The 18,172-nt window shown below is 34.1% G+C and overlaps 1 protein-coding gene across 2 annotated transcripts in view; it reads left to right on the forward strand.

Annotated features, from left to right (window-relative positions):
- The first annotated feature begins 1,388 nt into the window (after positions 1-1,388).
- LOC106876923 (uncharacterized) overlaps positions 1,389-18,172 on the forward strand; it is a 146,949-nt gene continuing 130,165 nt past the window's right edge. For both annotated transcript variants that reach the window (XM_089351276.1, XM_089351274.1), the window contains exon 1: positions 1,389-1,476. The gene's annotated coding sequence lies outside the window, so the exon portion shown is untranslated. The remainder of the gene's footprint in view (positions 1,477-18,172) is intronic.

Raw genomic sequence — 18,172 nt, forward strand, 5'->3', positions numbered from 1 at the left:
TTTTCGTAGATGTATAATCATACTTTTGATGTGATACGTGTGTGTCCAATGTGAAAAAAAAGAAAGTAGAATAATGAATTTCCATGATTACTTTATGGGCTTTAGTCGTCTAAATTTAATCCAGCAGCTTGCAGGTTTTTCATTTGTTGTCGAGCTAAGCGTTTTTTAAAATATTTTGGTAATATATTATTGATTTTTAATATTGCAATAAGGTCAGATGTTTTGGGAAGATGGGTATCATCGATCATATCGATCTTGGCGTATTGCTGATACTAAAACCAATGAGGTAGCTTCCACGTGGTTGCTTGACCTGCTAGAAAAAACAAACAACCAAATGCCTTTCAAATTACACTCTATCATCTTGAAAGTGGTAAAAAACAGTGTATTATAATGTCATTTTAGATATAAAATGCCTGAGAAAAAAAGGTCACAAAAATACATTCTGTCGCACTAAATAGCAACAATAAATGATACTTATTTTGTTGAACCCAGAAGGATGAAAGGCGAAGTCAGCTCTGACTGAATTCGAACCGAGAATGTAAAGAGACGTAGCTAACTGCCTCGAAGCATTTTGGTAATAAATTATGAAAGCTAGTTTATGATTGTATCACACTAAATCTCACATGTCGTGTTCTGCTGGAGAACGCAACAAATATGAACCTAATGAACCTTGGAAATTTATGGTTCCAGGCACAGTTATTGAGATACTTATAAGGAGATATAAAAATATTCTAAATCCGTCATATTTTCTAAATGTATAAAGGCCGGGTTATTCCCAAGCCCTCCCCCACTTACAAATATGTATATATATAAGTGTGTATGTATGTAATTCAACGAATTTAATTTCGACAATAATTTAAGTGCTAAAATTCCGAAGTAATTCAAAATTCGTGTCGGGAACTCTTAATATCATGGGAAATGACGTAACCGGGGAGGTTGAGACTTTTAAAATTGTTCTCGTTTTCCTTTTTTACAAGCCTACATAATAACAACAATACGATAAGAAAAAGGAAGTGAAATAAAAGAAAACTATGTTTTGGTAGCTTTAGATTAAGAACCAATTTCATGATTATATAATCGACGATGGAGAATGTCCTATAGACAAAAATATGTAGAGGAAGGAAATTAACTAAAGTTTAACTGAAGATTACACTATACTATAAGTGTGTGTGGCAAAGGCGTGATGGGTTTTCTTTTTCTTTTTTACTATACAACCAACTGACAGTAAAACGTCTTATTTACTACTAAGTAAACTCAGACGGACGTGTCATCTGTGAATGAAAGAAAAACCTCTAATAATCAGATGACAACAACGACGAGCGACTGCTAAATATCAGCCAAGCTAGAATTGTACCACTGAGGAATGGGTTGTACGCATGCGTGGAGCCAGTGACCTAGTTTCTCAGCGGGAAAGTCGAATTATAATTATCACTGTGGTGATCAGTACTCTGGCTGGATTTCCGAAATTTGTTGCCGGTAAGTAAAGAAAGAAATCTATTTTCTTGATTGTGAAGCAAAAAATATACCGAGATCATTTTGTGAATGTTTGTGGCGAAAACACACTCGAGAATCGCTGTTAGGTTTTTTGATGCCTGCTTCTCCGAAAACGAACCGAGCAGTTTTGGTCTCTACTATGTGTCTATCTTGACAGTAGCACTCAGCGATTAGAAGAATACGAAGTGGGGGGGGGGGGGTCATTTTTGTTAAGTCTACTGCTTTCAGAACGATTCCTCGTTTTATATAGCCACCTAGCTGCTGTCTTTCTTCGTTTTATTTGTTTTCTTTTCTGCTGCCATACATCATAATTTGTCTTAGAAACGTCCCTTATCTTTTCAAAGTCTCGTGATCCAGTTAATATATTTCGTTGATTTTGATTAATATAAAATGAACCACCGATTTTGGTATCGATTTGGTAGGTTTCGTTAGTGTCGAATTCATCTGATGATATTTTCTTTCAATCTATTCTTCCTCGTGTAGTAGTAGTGGCAGTAGTTGTAGCCATGTGTTTATCAGAAACGAAAGTAATTTTAATTTAACGATTAAATTTGATTGCGTTGTTACTAAAATACAATAATAAAAATAATGATAATGAATAGTTAATTAACGTTTATTCAAAAAAATTTTTTAAATCACTAACATTATTATTAATGGTGGTTGCAGAATCGTTAGAGCGCCAGGGGAAAATGTCTTGGAATATTTGTCTCGGCTTTTTACGTTCTGAGTTCATATCCTACCGGAGTCAATTCTTTCATGGGTCGATAAAATAAAGTACCTGTCAAATACTAGATTCGACTTACTCATTCCTTAAAAATTGCTAGCCTAGTACCTAAATCAGAAACAATTATCATTATCAATATATTTATATTTATATATATATACACACACGTACAAAGTTTTAAAATAATCATTGAATGCAACCACTCAACAATTAGGCTAATTAAAATTTTAATAAGACCATGTCTGGCTTAAACTATTTTCTTATATAGCCAATCAATATTTAATCGGCTAGAGTGTTTTTATTAGACCTTTTCTCTCTTCTCGCTTTGTTTGGTTCCGTTAATGTGCTTGATAAGAATTGCATATTCTAAGAGACTGACATGGAGCGAAAATGACACTGCTACTGTTCTTGTCTGTAACGTGTTGCAAGAAAGAGAATGGTAAAACGGACTTCCAGCATCCAGTAGTAGTAGAAGCGATGTTAATGGATGTTCAGTTTCTTGAATTTTAAGGAGTGTCTTAATGATAATAAAAATAATAAAAAGATTGAATTATACATGTGTGCGCGCATGGTTGTGTGCATGTGCGTGTGTGTGGGTTAGGTGCTTGTTTGTGTGCGTGTGTATGTATGTTTGCGTGTGTAACAGAATGTATTCGTTGCATATATTTGTGTCAGTATGCACTTGCACAGTTAATTTGTTGCACTCATATATCAAACAGTTGGCTATATGTGCTCTTTGTAAAAGATGCGTACAGCCACACAACTGTTTGTTGTATGCATGTGTGTGTATGTATGAATGTATGTACGTTTGTGTATGTTATCTAATCTTCCAACTTAATTTAGTGTTTTTTTCCTTGGCGTGTGTTAAGTAAGCTGCATAATAAACGAATTTATTTGAAAAATTGCTCATTAATATATTCCTTTCTTTTTTTCGACGATATTTCGCTTAGAGACAAGAATATTATAAAAAATAAAACAAGATCAAACTATTAATCTGTTATTTATGATGATTTTAATATGCGAATTCCTCATTCATTTGAAAGTGAGTAAGGAAGAGATAATAGAAAGAATATAAAAAAAAAACGAGGAATATGCATTCAAGAAACGAATCCTTTATATATATATATATATATATATATATATATATATATATATATATATATATATATATATATATATGTAATGTATGCGAGTGCTTGTGTGTCTACGCGCGTGTATGAATATATACCATAACTACAGATTTGTGCCCCTGATTTTGTTTCCACATAACTTTCTTAAAAATGCGAAATTTTTTTTAAACGAAATTTTGCAAAGATACATTTTCGCGGATGTAGATTACGCAATGTTGATATTTTAAACTACTTGTAATCTACACCTTCGAAAACTAATCTCTGCAAAATTTCGTTTAAATGTATGCACTTTTCTGAAGATTACGAGGAAACAAAATCGGCAGGGGGTCCCAATCTGTAGAGATTTATATATATATATATATATATATATATATATATATATATATATATGTGATATATGATATGTATGTGTTTGCTTTTATGTCGAGTTAAAATTAAAACAATTTTACGTTAAACTCAATACTTTTTGAAGAGTACATATTCTTTAAGCAAGAATAGTGTTGACAGTGACTTCGATGTTTCAGCCTGCTTCACTCTCTCTCTCTCTCTCTATATATATATATATAATTGTTATCTCGTCAGGTGCGAGATGGAAATCATCGCACTAGCTGGATCCCACTGTTGAAGATTCCTTGTGCCTGCTGTGTTAAGGGATGGGAATGTTGTAACCAAACATTAAGAAACATCAACTAAGGAAGAGAATGGAGGGAAAAACATTAGCGCTTGCCTGCAAAAATTATATAAGATTTCTTCGAGATGATCTAAACGCTTAATTAATTATCAATTAACTCAGAATCGAACTTGTATTCAAAACGATGACAATCTTATAATCTGTTCTAAGATATAAAATTTAACAGGTCCTTTTAATCCGTCTCTCACTCAAATTGTAATAAAATTAAGTGAATGAAATTACACACACACATATGATATATTTTGTTATCGTTTGAAACCCATATAAGGCCTAACCTAGCAGAGTTGTGATCGAAGACATTCCGGTTGTGACCATCTCGTCGTTCTTTAATATGTTGGTTATTTTGTACATTATCCAGTGTGTTTGCTTTTTTTCCCCTACTAAAGACGTTAAAGTGTAATTTGAAGTAGTTTTGGATGCATAGAGGCTCCGTGGTTTGGTACTGTGTGTGTATGTTTCTTAGTCGGGCGAATGAACTCCCTGGCAGTCCGTAACTGGGATTCCATTTCACACTTCATTTGCTACGATGAAAACCAGGCATCAATGTTACTTCATATTATTTCCTCTACCAATAAGTAAACTGTAGCTAAATCGGCCCATATTTTTTATTTTAAATAATTAAAGTAGAAGATACAATATATTTGTAATTGTCAACCATTTACTTCATCTATACGGGAAAGATATGTTCAGGGGAAAGCTAATACTGCGTTCCCCCACTTAGTCAACTAGTTGAATCGCTTTGACAAATAGGACTGCGAAACTGAGTTACGACGGAATGTATGTGGAACTTTGAATTAACCAATGTATTCTTCCCCCTTTTTTTAAAGGTAAAGGGTATGATTCTTGGGAAATTTGGTTATTTTTAGTTTGTCCAGCGATCACGCACACGCGCGTAATACTAATACAAACATTAAGTATCATCCCTGTCTATCTATCTATGTTTGCCTCTTTGTGTCTGTCTACTGCTATACACTCACACATGTACACATACATTGCACATGTATGTGTATATTTGTAATGAGTATATCTGCATGTAAGGGACAGAATTGCACGTATGCAGCATGTATGAGTATAGATATGTTTGTGATTGTATATGCATTTCTATCTAAATGCGCATCTAACTAACTATCTATCTATCTTTGCATATCTATATGTCTGTATGTACACACACACACACACACACACACGTATATATATATATAATGCGAGATACATAGATTTGCAAGATTATTATTATGTTTTTTAATGTTAGCAATGTCCATCCATTATCGACTTTTCCCCTGATGGTCATCATCTCATCTTCCAATAAAAATGGTTGCCAAGAAACAAGTCATGTCATACGCCCAGCCAGCCGACCAACTAGCCAACCTGTCAGTCTGCCAGTCACCGGCCGGGAAGATGAGTGAAGAGAAAATAGAACGTATAATGAGGACCGTAAATTGTCACAATTATTTCTAATAGTTCAGGCTACTGAAATAGCTAGTGTAGATATATGTGGTGGGTTATAATTAAAACTCGTGTATGTATAGTACAACTCCAGCAGATATTTACTATATCAGCAGGGAGGAGAGCAAGAGGAAAGAAAGAAAGAAAAAATAAAGCAGAAACCGGTACTTGCTATTATGTTCCTTTCCTTTCTGCAAAATTTTATCTAATCAGTGGTATTTTTTTTTCTTTTTAAGATATAAATGCTATAATTATGGTAATTTTACGATTATATCAATAAATATAATATAAATACAATATCTGCTGGTGTAGTCGACCAACACTGTTTCTATGGGGTCTGATTTTTTTTTCTTTTGTTTTTTTCAATAATAATTACGTGCACTTCATATCGCGAATCTTTGGAGGTTTGCGAGCTGTATATGTTCGTTCAACCTGCTGAAAATAACAGCCAAATCTCCCTCAAATCATACCCTGTCGTCTTTGAAAAAAAGAAAAAGAAAGCAAAAGCATTGGTTACTGTAGCCCCAGACGAAATGGTCACAGCTGTTATGTCTTCATCATGTAGTTCTACTCATTCAAGATTGACCTAGGTCAAACCAACCACAAATAGCCTCATGTTATCTAGTCTTCTTACCGAATTTCGCACGTCCGTCTGCCTTTCGTTCCCATTCCCTCCTCGTCTATTTCAATTCTATAATTCTCTGCTTACATCAGCATTGCATTTCTTCCTGTGTTAAGTAGATATAATTAATCTCTCTGAATTAACGTCTTAAAATAACTCTTCAAGTTCCCCTATTAATATTTTAACTGGGAAGACTGCACAACCCTATGTATGTATGTATGTATGTATGCAATGTATATAAGTATGTATGTTTATGTATATATGTGTGTATATATATATATATATATATATATATATATACATATATATATATATATATATGTATATATGCATATATATATAAGATATATATATATGTTAAGGTATGGATGTAATGTATGCTATAAATGTGTGTATATCTTTGAGAATGTAATATGCGTAATGTATATATGTATGTAAGATAATTTATGTGCACCTATGCATATGTATGTGATATATATATATACATATTTATATATTGTATATGTGTCTATGTATGTATGAATAAATATATGCATGTATATATGTGTGTAATATATGTATGTGCTTATGTCTGTATGCATATACATTGTGTGTAAATTTTCCTAAATGCATTGTTGCTGAAAGAATGTAAAAACTAACAATTGGAAAATATTAACTTCTTTGCTCACACCTGCTTTATTTTTTATTCACCCATGCATCACATGAAAGATTATAATAAGATAAAGTTGCCTTTCCCTTCTATACAAGTTTGTATAAAGTTTTTTTTCTTTATATATCAGTTTATATGTTAATCATTTTTTTTATTTCCAAAAAAAATTATTAAAAAAAACTTGTTGGACACCAATCTCATTATTGCTGTTGTTAGAGCCATCATCATCACCATCACCATCATCATCACCCCCCCCCCCCCATCACTATGGTATTTTTTCAAATATTGTGATGAATATTTATGATAGTGAGGGACAGCTGCAATTAAATGCAACTTTAAATTATAATCTTTTTCCTATTTATAGAATAATGTCTGCAAAAGTAGGCACCAACTAATCAACCCCTCACCCCATCACCCAATAAAAGAAAAATCTGATTTTATTGTTGATTTCTTCTGATGTCATTTTTGTCATATGATGCTTGATGGTTACTAAAAGAATTTTCCAGGCTTTCTACATATATTATACTTGTACTGCTGTATAAACTGCAGTCTTGGATCTACAACTGTATTTTCATTCTTCCAGTCTTTCATTCTTTCAATTCTGCTTTTTTCACTCAATCTCTTTTCCTAATTTTTGTTTTTATTTGATTATTTTTTGTTTTGTTTTAAAAATTCTTGTTACATAGAAATCTTTTCTTTCATTTAGAAAAAACTGTAGAACTCGTAAAAATGCTATTAAAAAAAATTCAATGATAGTTTTTTTTTGTTTTTTGCTTTACATTTATAGTGTCGCTATGCGACAAAGTGGGAGAGTTGCTTAATGTTTATGAGACTAATGACTGAAAAAACCCAGAAAAGTCATTAAATACTCTTTAATTAGAAGATTACAGGCCTTTGTTCATATGCGTGTATCAGAAACATTTTCACTTTGGCAATATTCCAGTGCATGATTTTGCAACAGATCAAACTAGGAATCAAGAAATTTCATCTTAAACTCCCAACCCTGTTATTTGCTTATTTTATGGAGAAACACATAAGCATTTCAGGTTTGGAATTTCTAAAAGACTGAATTAGAATTTGAACATTTAGGAAACATTTAAATTTGAAACTTCTGTTAGTCTGAAAGCATTTAAAAATTTAGGGTATAGAATGAATCTCAGTTGTTTTGATGTAGTTGATGTTTTTATTTGATAACATTTAATGTTTTCTTTGGAATTTAATGTTTATTCAGTTTTTAGCAAATAAATGATACATTTATTTATCTTTTTCTATCATTTATGTTAATCCCTAGGAGAAATATCATTGCTGTTTTCGTGATAGGTTTACATTATTTTCACTAGATTTTATAATGTTAAACAGCATGACGAAAAAAAACATGCTGTTTTGCACAAAACTGATAGCAGGAGAGAAAAAAATTCCTTTACTTATGGTTGAAATGTTAATACTGATCTGCTGAGATGTTAGGAGTAAATTTATGAGTAGTTTTCTTTTAAAGAGCACCCCCTACTTAACATAGATAAGTTTTTAGAGACCATAGTATACTCCCTACTAAGAAAACTAATTTTGCCTACACCCATTCATGATTCTGTAAAAATATTTGCTAGCATTGGCATGGTGCAGCAGAGCAAGGCTAAATGGGTTTCAGTATGCAGGTTTGGCCATATATTTGCGCTCAAATCTTCTATCGATTTAACCTCTCTCTCTGCGATCAATAAATTTTAAGTACCAACTATATACTGAGGGATGGGGGTTTGAGACTTCTTCACTTGATTTTACTGATTGCTCTGTAAATTTCTGGTGTTGTGTCTATATAACTCATAATTTGTTATTTTATAAAGTATTTTAAAGTGCTTCTGTGTCAGCTATTTTTTACCTTTATGTTAGTATGTCTTAAATGAATGATTTCATCATGAATTGAATGATTCAGACTGAAAAATCTAGGACTAGATTATTCACTTGAATGACCATGTAGAATCTCCTTTGATGTTTTATAAGAAGTAGAATTATTGTTTGTTTTTGCTGTTTAAGATATTTATGAAATATTTTGTGTGGAGGACTCTTATAAACAAATAATTCTTTTAAAATTTAGCTCAAGGCCAACAGTTTTGAGGTGGGGATGGCAATTGCATCAACCCCAGTGTTCTGTTGGTACTTATTTTATTGACTGTGAAAGGATGAAAGGCAAAGTTGACCTTGGCAGAATTTGAACTCAGAAAGAAAAGAGCTGGAAGAAATGCCACTAAGCATTTTGTCCATGCTAATGATTCTACCAGCTCATTTGCCTTATAAACAACAACAACAACAACAACAACAACAACAACAATAATAATAATAATAATAATAATGATAATGATAGTGATACTAATTTCTAACAGGTGCAAGGCTTTGTTTTTGAGGGGTAGTATAGTTGATTTAACTCTGTCATTTCCCTATTTCTGTTGAAATACACTGTCTTTGTTTCAATTCATTTTGAAAATAACAAAGAATTTATTAAAATAACTTTGTCCTGGTTAAGATGTTGTTTAGAACATAGATCAACACGAAATATTGATGGAAGGTTTTAACTAAGATCATTTTAAAACAGGGAGTTTGTATCATTGAGTCAGGGGTGGTCTCAGGTGGGTTGGTATCTAAAGGGTTAATAGAAAACCAGTATGTGATAGGAACTTTATTTTATCAATGTCACCCAGAAGAATGAAAGTCAAAGTTCACCTTGGTATGACTTCAACGCAGAAAGCAAAAAGAAATAACTAAAGACTGTAAGAAGCATATTATTAGTCACTCTACCAAGTCTGTCAATTCACAGCTCATATTATTAATAATATTTATGGAGGAAAATACAACATGAATTTTCATGATGTGAATATGAGCTTGTTTGGGCAAGCATCAGAATTCTATTTCCTTTACTTCAGTATTATCAGGGGAGGTGATCTATGATGCAACTGGCAATTAGATTCATTACAAGGGTTATTTGAGAGGTATTATTAAGTAACATTGAACTGCTTTTGTGGTAGTTCTCTCTCTCTTATCAAAACATTTTGACATTTGTCTGTTACTTCATTTCCTTTTAGTCATTTCATCTGCAGGGGGTGTTCCTTGTAACATGCGGATTTCTCTAGAACTGGAAATGTGTATGGGATGAGTCAATTTTTATGTGGTTAATACAGAACTCTGAAGAAGGCTTGGTAATGCTTAGCAGACGTTCACAGTGAGTGGTGTGTGTGTGTGTGTGGGGGGGGGGGGGTGAAAGTAAAATAAAAAAAAAAGAGAAAGTAAAAGAGATGTGCAGTTCTAAACAAAAGACTATATGTTTGATGTAGTGCATGAATAGCTAGACCATGGAGAGAAGACATGTAAAAAATAAAAAGCTGGATATATCAAGCAGTTGAAAGAGCTTGTAAGAATAGATTACAGTATGAAGATCAATCCATAAGAAATCGTTATTGTTGTTGTTTGTTGTTTGTTGTTTAGCCCTTGCCCAGACTTGATTTAGAAGACCTATGATCAGAAGTGTTCTAGTCATGATCAGCCTGTATTTAAAAGAGATTTTTAGGCATCATTTATCTATTGTTACATTGTCCTATGTAATTTGTCTGCAGGGAAGCAGAATGATAAGACTGGGTATAATTTAACCCATTTGTTACTATATTTCAAAAGAAATACACTGTTATTTTTTTAAAATTAATTTTGTAAGTGCTGCATTAAAAGCACTGGTGCTGGTTCCACATAAAAAGTACCCTATACACTCTGGTGTTAGAAAGGGCATCCAGCTGTAGAAACCATACCAGAATAGACAATGTAGCTTAGTGTGGCCCCTGGCCTTACCAGCTCTGGTCAAACCTTTCAACCCATGCCAGCATGAAAAACAGACGTTAAATGATGATGATGATGATGATTACTAAAATAATTTTGTCATTTTCAAGCTGGTGTTTGGAACATAAATTAACATGAAATAAATTTTGATAGAAGATTTTAATCTAGATCATTTAAATTAATGATTTGTATCATAGAACCAGGGTAGGTTTCAGGTAGGTTGATATCAAAAGAGTTAAGGGAAATTCAGTTGCTATTTCTAGCCAGTCAACTAACTGTAAAGCTTCTTCAATGATCAGACGGAATTCAAATGAAGGAAATAAGCGAAATTTTTCTCACAGCTAAAAGCAAATAAATAAATAAGTAAATTATATAAACTAAAACATAAAGTTTCCATTTTGTTTCATATTCTAAATGTCATCAATTAGTCAGAGTGAAAACTCAAATCTTTGTCTCTAGAGATAAAGAAAATTCCGGAAGATGTCCTTGGCTACATTAAGATTTTTAGCATATGTAATGTGTAGTGTTTAACTTCCTTGAAGTTTGCTGACCTTCAGATGTGGTTGCATTTCTTCCTTAAAATAACAGTACTGTGAAATTATTCATAATGGTTTTGTTGTTCATGTAACCACATTTCAAAAAGTATGAATTAATTATCCTTTAATGTCATATATATATATATATATATATGTAATTGGAATTTCATTCTCTTTGAACATACAAGGTCTTGTTATTTTTATTTTCTGTGTCAGTTGTAGTGAATAGTTTAGTTTTGTGTCTCTGCTAGATATTATTGATTATAGGCATGGCTTTGTGGATGAGAAGTTGCTTTCAAATACACAGTTTGAAGTTCAATCCTACTGTGTGTTATCTTGAGCTCCTGGCTTACCAAAACCTTGTGAGTAGATTTCATAGGCAGAAACTGGAAGAAGCTCATTGTATTTGTATATGTGTGTGTAAATATGTATTAATTACAATACTCACACATACACATGTACATACAGGCATGCATGCATACATACACACATACATACATACATACATATGAGTTTGTGCTTTTTTTTTTTGTATTAACATTGTGCAATAGTTGTAAATGAGTATTGCTGCCATACAGGTGATGTTTTCCAGTCTTCTGTGAAGACATGTCCAGCCCTGGGAAAATATCACCTTGCTTGGGAACAGGTGAGGGTTGGTGACTGGAAGGGCATCTGACCATAGAAAATCTACCTCAATAAATTCCATCTGACCCTTGGACATTAAAACAACGATGACAATGATGATGAAGATGATGATGAACAGTTATATGGAGTTTCCTTCTCAACTACATGGTTTCAGGTTCAGTCCCACTATGTGGGACCTTTGGCAAGTGTCTTCTGCTATAGCCTCAGGCTGACCAAAGTCTTGTGAGTGGATTTGGTGACAGAAACTGAAAGAAGCACGTCATATATATATATATATATATATATATATATATATACATACACACACACACAAATTTATATGTGTATATCTATGTGTGTGTGTGTGTCTTTGTATCTGTGTTTGTTCCCCCATCACTGCTTGACAACCGGTTCAGCAAAAGAGACTGACAGAGTAAGTACTAGGCTTATTTTAAGTCCTGAGGTTGATTCGTTTGACTGAAACCCTTCAAGGCAGTGCTCCAGCATGGCCACAATCAAATGACTGAAACAAGTAAAAGACTAAAAGAATAAACTGTCATCTTCTGTTGTTGATTTAAACTTTCCTTTTTGTTCTGTTTTGATTTTTGATATATTGTCCATAAACTAAATACTCACCACAGCTGAAAGTAGGAAATACCAGCTTGTCACTGTCTAACAGGACATTCTGAACATGCACCAAACAGAGGTCTAAACAACATTATTAAATGTAACTATTATATTACATCGTACATTATTAGCAACTTGATGTGTCAGTCTTTTGACGATAGTCTTTGACATGCATCAGAAATTTATGTCAATGACTTTTAATATTGTTTGTTAGATTAGTTTTTTTGCTAAAGGAGGCACTATAAGGCTGGTAAAATCTCAAGAATGATTTTTCTTGTACTTGTTTCGGTCATTAGACTACAACAGTGCTGGGGTACTGCCTTGAAGGGTTTACTTGAACAAAACAACCCCAGTAAACAAACCAACTCTGGTTGTCAAACTGTAGAGCGGGAGCAGACAAACACAGACACAAGGACGTGTGCACACACATATACATGCACACACTCACACCCACACACACGAGTGGGGTGCTGAAAGGTTCCTGGCTTTGGGTAAAAGAAAATACAGGAGGGTCAGCTAATTATGATTTTATTCAAATTTATTCCCCTCTCAGATTCACGCACTTATTGCCGTGGTCCTTCAGTTTTTCTAAGCCCTGTAACACAACTCGAAAAGTTGGACCTCAAACCAGGCCTTGCATGATGCCCTTTAAGCTAGGAACTTTTCCACCCTACTTTGTATATATAGTGGCATCCTTATGATGGGCTTCTATCTATAAAACACTGCCTAGCTTGGAGTTATAGTAGAAAACACTCGCTCAAGGTGCTGTGCAGTGAGACTGAATGTGACACTGTGTAGTTGCAAAATGAGCTTCTTAATCATACAGCCATGTTTGCACCTATCTTAACCACACAAAAACACAATATTGTTAGAGTACTTAGATACATGAGTCTTTTCTATAGATTACACATTTTGGAAAGGTGTATAGTGTAGTTGAGCAAATCCTTGTATCTTGCGTCAGCACAAGAAAATGTATGCAGACATAGAAATGGCAATGATGACTTCATATTTGAGTTTCACTTTATATCAGCTATGCCATTGTCATAATTTGTTGTATTTCTTATGCCATTGTACAATTAATGTATAATGACAAGTGTGTCACCGTGATTGGTTTGTGAGGAAGTTTGATATTTTAGTACAGTCTGCTCACGTGATAATATTGTGGCCTACATTTTCTCAGATATTTTCGTGGGCGATATGACATTGTATTTATCATTCCACACCCTTGAAATATTTGTCTATATTGCAAATGATTTTTTATCTTACACAGTATGATATGTTGAGATTATGACGATGATATTAAAAAGTACTGTGTATATTACTGTAATTATTTTATTTTCAAATCAATGCTTCTCTTTTTGAGCTTTCTTGGCGTCTCTAAATGTCAATTTCTCAGTTGCATAACAAGTTGCTTTGTGTATAAGAATTATGTATACATACACCACATATATACACGCGAATATATATAGACACACACACACACATGAATTTTAGTTGAATGAATCAACCCTGCCATTTATTGTTTTTTTAAGCCTGGTACTTATTCTGTCAGTTTCTTTTGTTGAACTGCTTAGTTAAGAGGACATAAACACATTAACAGCAGTTGTTAAGTGGGGGTGGTGGATACAAACACACATGCACACACACACACACACGCACACACACACACACACTTGATCAACAAATACACCACCTGTACACCCCATACTACCAATCTCACCCCAGCCACCACTGGTCTGGTTTGACCATCCAGCATCCACTGGCAGTTTGGTTCCACTATTCAACTTTCATGTTATAAACTGGCTACCCTTATTAAAACCTGCTCACACACAAATACAGAAGGATCAGCATGGCAACACTACAGCCTCCCACTGACAAACATGTCTACCCAGTATGTACACACAGATGAAATTAACACTTTATGCAACACACATATATGCACACAAAAACACCTATTTATCTACACACACACATACATGTACAAATGTTAACCATTTTCATACACACACACACACACACACACACACACACACACACACTAGTACAACAAAGTGTGCATGTACATTCACATGCGAAAAACTCATACATTAAAACTAGACACACACATACAAGCCTACATGAGCTATTCACCCACATGCGTACACTAACATGCTTAGAAAAGTGTACACAAACATTAACCACTTTCATTCACATGCCCATAAACTAACACAAATTGCACATATATAGTCTCATATAAGCATTCACACATGCACAAAATACAGTAAACTCAAATCTCTCATAGCACTTGTATGTACACATTGATGTGACGAAGCTATACTCACATAAGCCAGTACGATAAATCACACACATTTAGTAACATAAACAAGCATACAGATATAGACACCATACCCAGACCTAAATACATCCATACATCTATACTGTCGTGCAACAAACTGATGTACTCACATGAACAATGATAAACACATAAGAAAGCACATATACCTACACACACTCTGCTACCTTGTAACCTGTGACAGTAATCAAATGTTTTGCTTTAAACTTTTATTTTACTTGTATGTCTTTGAATAGCCAATTATTAAGCAATACATGGACACAAGCATCTACATACAAACACACATTCGTACACATGCATACATGCACAAATTCAAACATACACATACACACACAAGCACTTATGTATGCACGTAGCCAATAACATGGTATAAAATCTATACTCACACTCCCACAAACTAATAAACACATGTTTTTGCTTCATAAATCACACAATAAATATACACATACAAAATTACTCTCACTCTTGCTTCTTTCTTGTCATTTAAACCAAGAAACATTCACACATACACACGCATACTTATGTAGACAACAAGACAATTCCACAGTCCTCTATATAATAAACACATACTCACATATCAATACACACATGCCTGCTATTCAGTATAAGATAATTTTATAACCTTAGCATAACATACACTAACCTCCAACTCACACACACACACACACACACACACACACACACACACACACTTATATATGTAAAAATATACATATACATATTGAGGTGTGTAAGGTATACAGATGTGTGTTAAAGTATACATATATATACCTTAACATAACATAACACTCAAATATACCCACATTTCCACACAAATACAAGCATACTATAATCATAAATCAAATACACATGTACTTGTAAACCATACATGCTTACACACATGCTCTCTCTCTCTCTCTCTCTCTCTGTCACACACACACACACACACACACAAATTGGTACTGGTTGTAAAACCAATGACATTTATTAATCAAAACCAACCTCTTCTTCCAACCCTGTACAATTCACACGCCTCACCATTTACAAATATACAGATGAGTGTACGTAAGCACACACTCAGGCACAAACATTGATTACCTACATAAACGTCTTTGATGATTTACAGTCAGCAGGAATTTTATATATTTATGGTACCCAAGAGACACTGCTACCTGGTTCAAACTAAACACATACATATGCATACACTCCCATGATTTAATTTCCCCTGGGTCAATAGCTATTCCTGCTAGACATACTGAAACAGACAGCTCATCCCTAAAGCCCTAAGGCTGATTGCCAATAAATATATCCACTCTGCCTTCTATATGCATCAAGTAATCATTTAAGCCATGGTCTTTCTGGCCCTCTACCAGTAATACCACACACACACACACACACACACACACACGTGTATAATCTTTGTTTTTACATTTGCTTTTTCTATGGTAGCATAGGTTGAATGAGAGTAATAATGACTGGATGCCTTCCCTGTTTCCAACCCTTGTTTTCCAAGTAAAGTATTTCTCTTTATCCCACTGGTATTCAAACAGAATCAAACCACCAAGTATAGGGTTGATTACTAATAAACACTGTATCGCTCCATCTGTCTACTTACATGTCTTCTGCCTACCTGTTTATCTGCCTGTCTATCTGTCTCTATATATCTACAATCATCATTTTTATGCCTGTTTTTCCATGCTTGCATGGATTGGAGGGGTTCTCTGCAGCACAGCATCCTACCACTTGTTGAGTTCTTTTTGTCTTCTTTTTTGAGGTTCAGCTTCCTGAGATTAGCTTTCGCCATTTCTACCTGTATTTTCCTTGGTTTCCTCATCTGTTGTTTCCATCCATATGAATCTCTTGGCTCTTTTTCTCCCACCTGTCATCATCCATATGCATTACATGTCCATTTCTCTCTTCCACACTACAATTCATTCTCTCACAGCTCATTTGTGTCTTGTCAATCATGCATACTAGTGGACTATGCTTACTTCATTTCTTTCAAACCTTTGTACATCCTCTGCATTGAATGCTTAAGTTTCACTGTCATGCAATATTGTAGTTTGTACACAAGCAATCTATACTTTGCTCCCTTGTCAGCAGAGATAATAGCTTCCTGTACTTTTCCCATTCTATTCTAATTTTGGATACTTTACTTTCAGGATGCCCTCATTCACTGCTTATTAAGTTGTCTAGTTAACAAAAGCTATCATCTATTCTATAAAACCTTCTGAGGATTACAAGGAATTTATCTTGATGGTACTCTGAGCATTCACTACTCCTGTTCATTTACCAAAGGTAAGTTGACAGCAAAGTCTTTATTTGCTGTCAGCTTGCCTTTGGTCTCTTATGCATGGTACACTTGATGGAGTTTCTACCTATTCATTTTCTGCATATTGAGCATGGCTGTTTTCCGGTTGGTATCAGTGCCTTTTCTTGCTTACTAAAGCTTTAGTCTTTGCTAAATTTATTCTGAGATCTCTTGATTCTTGGTTTGATTTTCACATGTAGAATTTCCTCTCTAAATCTTTCGTAGTCCCTGCTATAAGTACTAGGTCATCCATATAATGGAGTTCTTACAAGCTGATGACTATAATAAACAGGAGATGGATGAAAATAGAACCTTAGTGAACACCTAGCTGCACTGCATCTCTGAACATGCCTTGCATTGCTCTCACCAGCCATTCATCGACTCCTAATTTTCTGAGCAGCCTCTATGCTATACATTATGGTCCTATAGATGAATGAATATTTGATGGAGAAGCTTCTTTGCTAGGAACTTTTTTTGCAGTTGTCTCATTAGAAAGAGCAAATCAGTGGTACTCTGAACTGCATCTTATCTAAGTAGTTTCCCTAATCAATTGTGCTGAGACTCTTTCTGTTACTTTCATAACCTGGCATCTATATAGTTGCTTCTTTGTAGAGTATCTCCTTTGCTTTTGTAACAGTTGATGATCATATTAAGCCAATCATTAGGTATAACTTAGTTGACGGTGTATGTGATGAGTGTGAGCTTTATTCTACCAAAATGCTTTCAGTATCTCAGTGACTGCACCAGATGAATCAGCTGCTTTCACCAACTTCATGGCTCTATTAGCCATTTTGTTCATAAAACTACCAAAGTAAACCAGGTATACTTTGAATATACCTTGAATAGATTTTTTCAAGCAGTTTCCATATTCAATAATTTATTGAAATAATATAACTTCAAGCATCTTTCTTCTCATCATCAGTTAGGAGAAGTGCACCATTCTTGTTTCAAACACACTTTTCTCCAGCAATACCTTGGTTCATTCCGATGTACTGTCTTGCACTCAAGAACACTTCATGCCTCTGTTACTCCCACCACTAAACATTGGTAAATTTCGTTTTGGCTTCTATCCCTGCTAAACATGCACATGTCTACCTATTCTTCTAGTGACATGTTACTGCTTTTTGATGCCACCTTTCTTCCGTTCTTTCTAGGCTAGTATTTTAGCTTTTATGGCTCTATCCACTTTAGTAT

The sequence above is a fragment of the Octopus bimaculoides genome, chromosome 4 (assembly GCF_046866305.1).
Source record: "Octopus bimaculoides isolate indiv1 chromosome 4, ASM4686630v1, whole genome shotgun sequence".
In the NCBI taxonomy this organism is placed as follows: Eukaryota; Metazoa; Mollusca; class Cephalopoda; order Octopoda; family Octopodidae; genus Octopus; species Octopus bimaculoides.